This window comes from Pinus tabuliformis, chromosome 4_1, assembly GCF_031772625.1.
Source record: "Pinus tabuliformis cultivar Carrire ecotype Pingquan chromosome 4_1, CPIR1, whole genome shotgun sequence".
Taxonomy (NCBI): Eukaryota; Viridiplantae; Streptophyta; class Pinopsida; order Pinales; family Pinaceae; genus Pinus; species Pinus tabuliformis.
Window position 1 is genome coordinate 338,876,948 of NC_142303.1, and position 7,064 is coordinate 338,884,011.

The following is a 7,064-nucleotide window of genomic DNA, read 5'->3' on the forward strand; positions in this document are numbered from 1 at the left end:
ATAATAAACCCTATGGATTAATACTAAAAACCCAAGGGATTATAAACCTAAGCAAATAATATTTTACCCTAGGAATATGAACCCTTAGATAATAAACCCAAGGGATTCATAATAGAAACCAAAGGGATAAAAATTACAAACCCAAGGTATATAAAACCTAAGATAAATATTATAAACCCTAAAATAAACATGATTGGCCATGGTTGATTTCCATATTGAGACAATCTTGGCACAATGCGACGATGGACCATGGTTGACCATGATTGAATTTATAAAACATGGTTGACCATGGTTACCATGCTTCATATTACAAACCCAAGGGAATAATAAACCCTAGGGATTGATATTGAAAACCTAAGGGTTTATAAACATAAGGGAAAAATACTAAACTTTAGGAATATGAACGCTTAGATTAATAAACCCAAGGGGTTGATATTATAAACCCAAGGGATAAAAATTATAAACACAAGGTATATAAACCATAAGATAAATATTATAAACCCTAAAATAAACATGGTTGCATTCAAAGACCTATTGTGGTTGTTTGATGTGTTATTGATGGAAGAACCCAAAAATATTATATAAATAAAACATTAAATGATATAAACTCCATCCTTCGATGTGGAAAATCGTTCATGGGTGGTCTTTGTTTTGATGAAAACAACTCGAAGACAGCCCCTACGAGGCCATCGCTAATAAAGTGTCCGACCCAGAAGATCCACTGGTTTTTCTATGTCTAGTTCACAAGCGCAAGGCCAAAGGCCCTTGCGGGAATCATGCACACCCCGTCGAAGGTCCCGCCCACGATGAATACAATGCTAATAAGGGTAATGGTTCGTAGGGTGCCATTGTTGGGGTCGACTGTCATGGCACACACAGTGTAGATGAGGACGAATATCATCACATACTCCAACACCAGAGCATTGCTCATGCCCACGCTCGAAGACAACAAGAACACCACCGATGGCCTAAATCCATGCCACCAAGATTCTTTGACACTATGCCCCATCAGACGAAGTAAGAAAGCAACCAATGAGTGGAGAAATAGCTTGCCCTACCATTTCCATGGCATTGTAAGCCATGGAAGCTCGGTAGTCCTAGGTCATTTGACTGACTGTAAAAAATATGAGTAGGCTCACTCTGATAGATTTTATCAGTGATCAAAATCTCTGCAATTATTATGAACTTCTTTGGAGATGAAAACATTGATTGACTAATCTCGAATATATATTGTTACAGACAAAATGAGTTACCGCGGGATGTAGGCACGATAGGTCGATTCAATTCCATCAACCACGTTCCTAGGCATGATTGAATTGATTCATTTTCATGAATCGATGTAAGGTTTGTGTTGTGGTTTTTACAAACAATTAAGAGTGGAAGAGAATGGGAGCAACATGTAAACATCTATTTTCCAATTTTTTAATTTTTTTTTGTTTTAAATATAATTTTCCCTACTTAGATCACCACAACCATCAATAATAAATCAGATGAAGCATATGCTTCACATGTTCTCTTCAAATTTAATCCTCACCGTTAATTAAAAAAAAAAAAAAGTTGACGATGCCATATCCAACTCGAGTCGATATAGATACATCTTTGATGAAAAATATAATTTTCCACGCTCAGATCACCACAACCATCGACAACGACTCAGACGAAGCATATGCTTCACATATTCTCTCCACATTTAATCTCCATCAATTTAACTTGTATAACATGTATATTCATTTTTTTGTATAGCCCACATTTTTTATTCACGATAAAATTTTTGACAAAAAAAATTGCACACAACATATTTATGGAAACCTAAGATAGATATATATATATATATATATATATATATATATATATATATATATATATATATATATATATATAGAGATATATATATATATATATATATATATATATATATATATATATATATATATATAAATAAAAATTTTTGACTAAAAAAATTGCACACAATAAATTTAATCCCTCTGGAAACTTAGTATATATATGTGTGTATGTAAATTTTCATTGTTTAAATTATATTTTTGAACGAATAAAATTGATTCAATGTCTTCAAAATTTACCGTGAAAAAATGAGTAGAACATTTGCATAGAACATATTTAATCCCTCTGGAAACCTAATAGATTTGTAACTAATATTCACACACACACACACACACCACATGTAATTTTTTAATGTCTTCATTTTTTTTTAATGTCTTCAAAATGTTAAATCTCTCTCCTCTTCATGGCTACCATATATATGAATAGGATGTCAATGATTGTTTATGTCTATGGGAACCCAGTAAATAAAAATTGCATTGTATCTATGCATATAAAATCGCTCAAAATATCTCCTCCATGTTCATCTTGCTAATAAAAGTTATTTGAAGTAGTTTCAAATTTATTATTCCTTTTCTTAAATTCTTGGTTTAATATAATCATTTTCATTTCAATCTTGAAATTTTGGATGACAATCCTTGTTTTGATAATACATATATTTTAAATATATCTGGTTAATTTTTTTTTAATAAGATGTCTTCAAACATCCATTCAAAGTTTGGATGACAATCCTTCTTTTGATAATACCTCTGTTTTTTTTTTAATAATATGTCTTCAGACATCCATTCAATTGTGTTCCAGCTGAATTTTTCAAATGAAAAGTACCTTATATTCCAAGAATAACAATAAATACTTGATCATTTCCTAGTAGAAACATAATCGATAAAATTTAAACAATTTTACGAAATTTGATTTTTCATAAATTGCCTTCCAGAAAACGGCCTTCTCGCAGAGTTTTTCAAACTCTCAGCACATTGGTATTCAAATAGTAACAACCACTTTATCATATTTTCACAGAAATGTAATTTACATAGAGTGTAAATTGAAGATAAGGGTAAGTAATAAAATATACGATGGAATTTGGGTTGTATTGATTTTGGAAGATAAGGTATTACTTTTTTGGAATAGATAATTTTAAATTTTTCATAGATGGACTTAGTGATGGGTGGAAGCTGAAAAGTAACAATCAAACATCAATTATTTTAATGGGATTAAAACTCCAAAAATATATTATCTAAATAATATTTGAAAATGTTAAGTATATATCAGAAAATTAATAACTATATATACCAAAAATCCATTAAAACACAAACTTACATGTACTATTGTACGTTGATTCTTGACTTATTAATTCAAATTTCAGTAGTTTGTGAACAACCCTGTCACACTATTCAAATTCTACAACTTTGCGAACAACCCTCATATATGATTATTCTTTTGTGACTTTCTCGAAATTAATACCAATACCATGAAATACATGAAAACGAAAGAAAAAAATTATATTTTACACCAAATGGGGAGGGTGAAATAACTATCATAAATAGATATTCTTGAAAATTAGGGTGAATGGAAGGTTGTAACTCCTAATTTTAACGGCTAAATTTACTTTTTTCGTCCTCTCCCTTAGAATAAGGTGGGCTAAACTCTATATCTAATTTTCTTATAATAAAAATTTGAGGCAATTTGTAAAAATGTACTATGATACAAAATATTCACCCAATAAAAATTTAAAACTCCTTAATTTCGCCCAAGGGTGAAAATTCACCCTTAAAATTTTCCACGATCTAGATATGGTTGAGTAGGAGGGTACAAAACTAACTGTTTGGACAAATGCCCATTTTTAATGGTCATATTGTAAGATCTGCAACTTATGTAAACATCAACAGTGACTGGCCATGACCTTCCAAGGATGATAGGGTAGCCATTGAGCTTGGTCTTTGGTTGGAGAACTAAGAAGTAAACAGGGTATTCCAAAGAATCAATGGAGACCATCACATGCTCAACAAATCCCTCAGGAGCTACTGTGGATCTATCTGCAAGCTCCAAGACTGTTATGGTCTTCCTTAATGATTCTTGGAGATTCAGTTTAAGCATGGTCTCCTTAGTCATCACATTAATGGAAGCCCAAGTTTAGTCAAGGTATGGGGGACAATGATACGATCAATGTGCACATCTACCAGAGGACTTCCACGGTCTAGATACTTTAGGAAAATCACTCCCCCCAACAATAAGTCAGACAATTTTCCAATGAAATTAATGGTAGGGGTGTCTTTCTTTCTCCTCCCAGGATGTTTGAAGCATTTCTCCTTGATTAAATTGTCTTACATGGGGACATCCTTGATAGCTTAGAGGAGTGGGATTTTAACACACAAGTTTTTCAATTCACCCAAAATTTCAGTCTCTTCTGGGGTGTGTTGGCTAGGATTGATCAGCCTCTCAGGAAAAGGAGATTGATTGGCTTGGGGAACACTCTCTTCCTTTTCCTCTTCAAGCTCCTCTGGTGGAAATGGAGGTTGGTTATATGGAAGCCTTCTTCTAGAATTAAGGTTGATTTCTTGAATTTCCATAGCATAGGTAGGGTAGGATGTCTCTCCACTATAGACTTGTTGTGCCTACTTGTTGTTCAGGTTAAGATTTGGCTAAGCAGGCTTTTGAGGTTTCATAGGTGGAGCAGAGTGAAGGAGTTTTGGTTGAGATGGAGGTGGAGGCAGTAAGGCTAGATATTAGTTGTATGTGGGCCTCCACCCCTGTGATGGTGTATTCCACTAAGGTTGTGGGGGAGAATATGGCTGAAATGATTGATTGGTAGGTTGGGAATGGTATTGAGGTGCATAAGACCAAGGAGAAGGTGTGGACCATGAAGGATGAGCAGGAGGACACCAAGGGGGAATGTATGCATTTAAGTTCGGGTTTTAATATGAATAGGATGTCCCTTGCATGCCCTATTAATATGGTCAAGGTCCTTGAGGCCTACTTTGGTTGATATAATATAGTTTCTCAATCACACCTTGAGTTCCTTGACACACATCTTTCAATCTAGGTAGAGAAGGGCACTTGTATGTGGAGTGGTTTTCCTCACAGACTGAGCAGATCTCTATAATATTCAATGGACATTCATTTCTAGGGTGCCTCTTGGTGCATCTAGGGAAAAAGATAACTAAGGCTCTTTCTGCTTCCTCCTGCTTTCTCTTGATCTGAATGGTGTCCATTTGTAGGGAAAGGGTATGTAGCATCTCACTCTTAAAGTCTTCCAACATGTACCCAATTTCACTTTTGATGGATGTGTTGGAGGAGGATCAACTGGCCAAATCTTGACTAGCCCTACCCTTCTTTTTGGCTACCCTAGAATTATTTTTGAAAACTGTCTTGATATTAGCATACGTTAGCTGGTCAACATATTTAGGTTTTCTAAGATATCTTCCTTGATCCCTCTTAGAAGGACTAACTTGATTGATTCAGGATCAAGGTGCACCTGGACATTTTGTAGCTGAGTTGGAACATTTCCTCATAATCTTCCAAGGATTCATCATGTCCCAAGGTCATTCTAAATATTTCCTCTTTGGTGTCTTTGGACCTACAATAATATTGGTACTTGTTGTTAAAATATTGTTGCATTTGAGCCCAGGTAGTGATGTGGACCCTAGGTAAATCCATGAACCAGCACAAGGTTTCATCCTTAAGGGTGGATGGGAACAATTTCAACTTCTAGTTATGAGAGGTATAATCACAAGTTTTTGCAGATGACAAGAAACTCAAACAAAAAGGTATTCAGGTCCTCTAAGGTTAAGCCATGGAAGTGAGGAAGGATAGAGGGGCTTATGTTTTTCATCCTAGCATCTCCATTAGTTTCTCTAATGGGAAAAGCACCCTTAGTTCCTTTTTAAATCCCATTTCTATTTTCAGCCATGGTGAGGTTTATGGAATGAATTATTCTTCTTCTTCCCTAATAGGCTCTTCAAAGATCTTTGGTAATTTTCCTAATGGGTCCTCTAGCTCATAGCCACCGAAGAAGAGAGAAGGTTGAATATTTTATGGTGTGGGGGTATTTGTCAAAAAAATTCCTAAGTTGTCTTTTTTTTTTTTTTTCCAGAACTTCTTGCAAAATGGAAAGAAAGCAGAAAGTGCAACTATTTTCTGAATGGAACTACTTGCAGAATAGAAAGAAAGAAAAAATTTCAACTATCCATTGAATGCAAAACAAAAGGAAAGCAAAAATTTCATCTATTTACTGAATGTAAAATGAAAGCATCAATTACATCTACCTAGACACCTCCCTGGTAACAATGCCAAAAAATGATGAGCCCCGGTATTACAGCAAGGATGTTGCAACTCCTAGGGTGACCAACTTTATTTTATCAACCCTGGGTTCATAGAAACTTGGAGGTGACAATGCTATATGCACAATAAATGCAACAATCTACTCTTGTAACTTCTCAACCGGGGTTATAGACCATTAGGGTTTTTCAAACCGATCTTCTATTGACTAGAAGGAGGCTGACTATTACCGATAGTGAATGTAAAGCTATCTTTAATGCAAAAAGTAAATGCTTTCCTATTTTAAGGAAATGAAAGTGTTGAATAGAAAGTGTTATGAAATGACATGAAATTACCTAGCTAAGAATTAACACACATTACTTGCAGAAGATACCTAATTTAACTTTACATTCTATCATCTATATATCTCGACGAAGTAGGCATGGAAATTATCCTAACACTGCTATGACTGATGTATGAATGCACTAGCTAAATATTGTAGAAAAGGGTCTTTTGGTTTTCAATTTAGAAATGTAAATGCTAAGCTAATAATCCGATCTTTTATAGGGGAGGAAGGTATGGAAAATCTGGTCCAAAATAGCATTGAGGGGTATGGAAGAAAAGTGCAAGGCCTAACCTAGGCTCTGATCATCATTTCTACCCAAAACAGTCTAAAATAGGATGCCACAGGGTTTCCTGTAGCTACTACAGGATGTCCTGGTTTACTACATGAAACTTAGTTGAAGGTTGTAGGAAGGTAGGGAAGGTGAAAGGAAGTGTTTGGAAGATGTATGATGGTAGAATAAGGTATGTGGAAGGTGCACACTATCCAAGGATTGGTCCAAGTCTTCGGTATGGTTGGATTTGCTCAAGGTGGTTGTCCATGGTGGCTACAAAACATAAATTTGAATTAGTGGTTGGTAGGATTGGGTGAGAGGTGGAGAAGACTTATATGGGGCTGGTGGAATGAG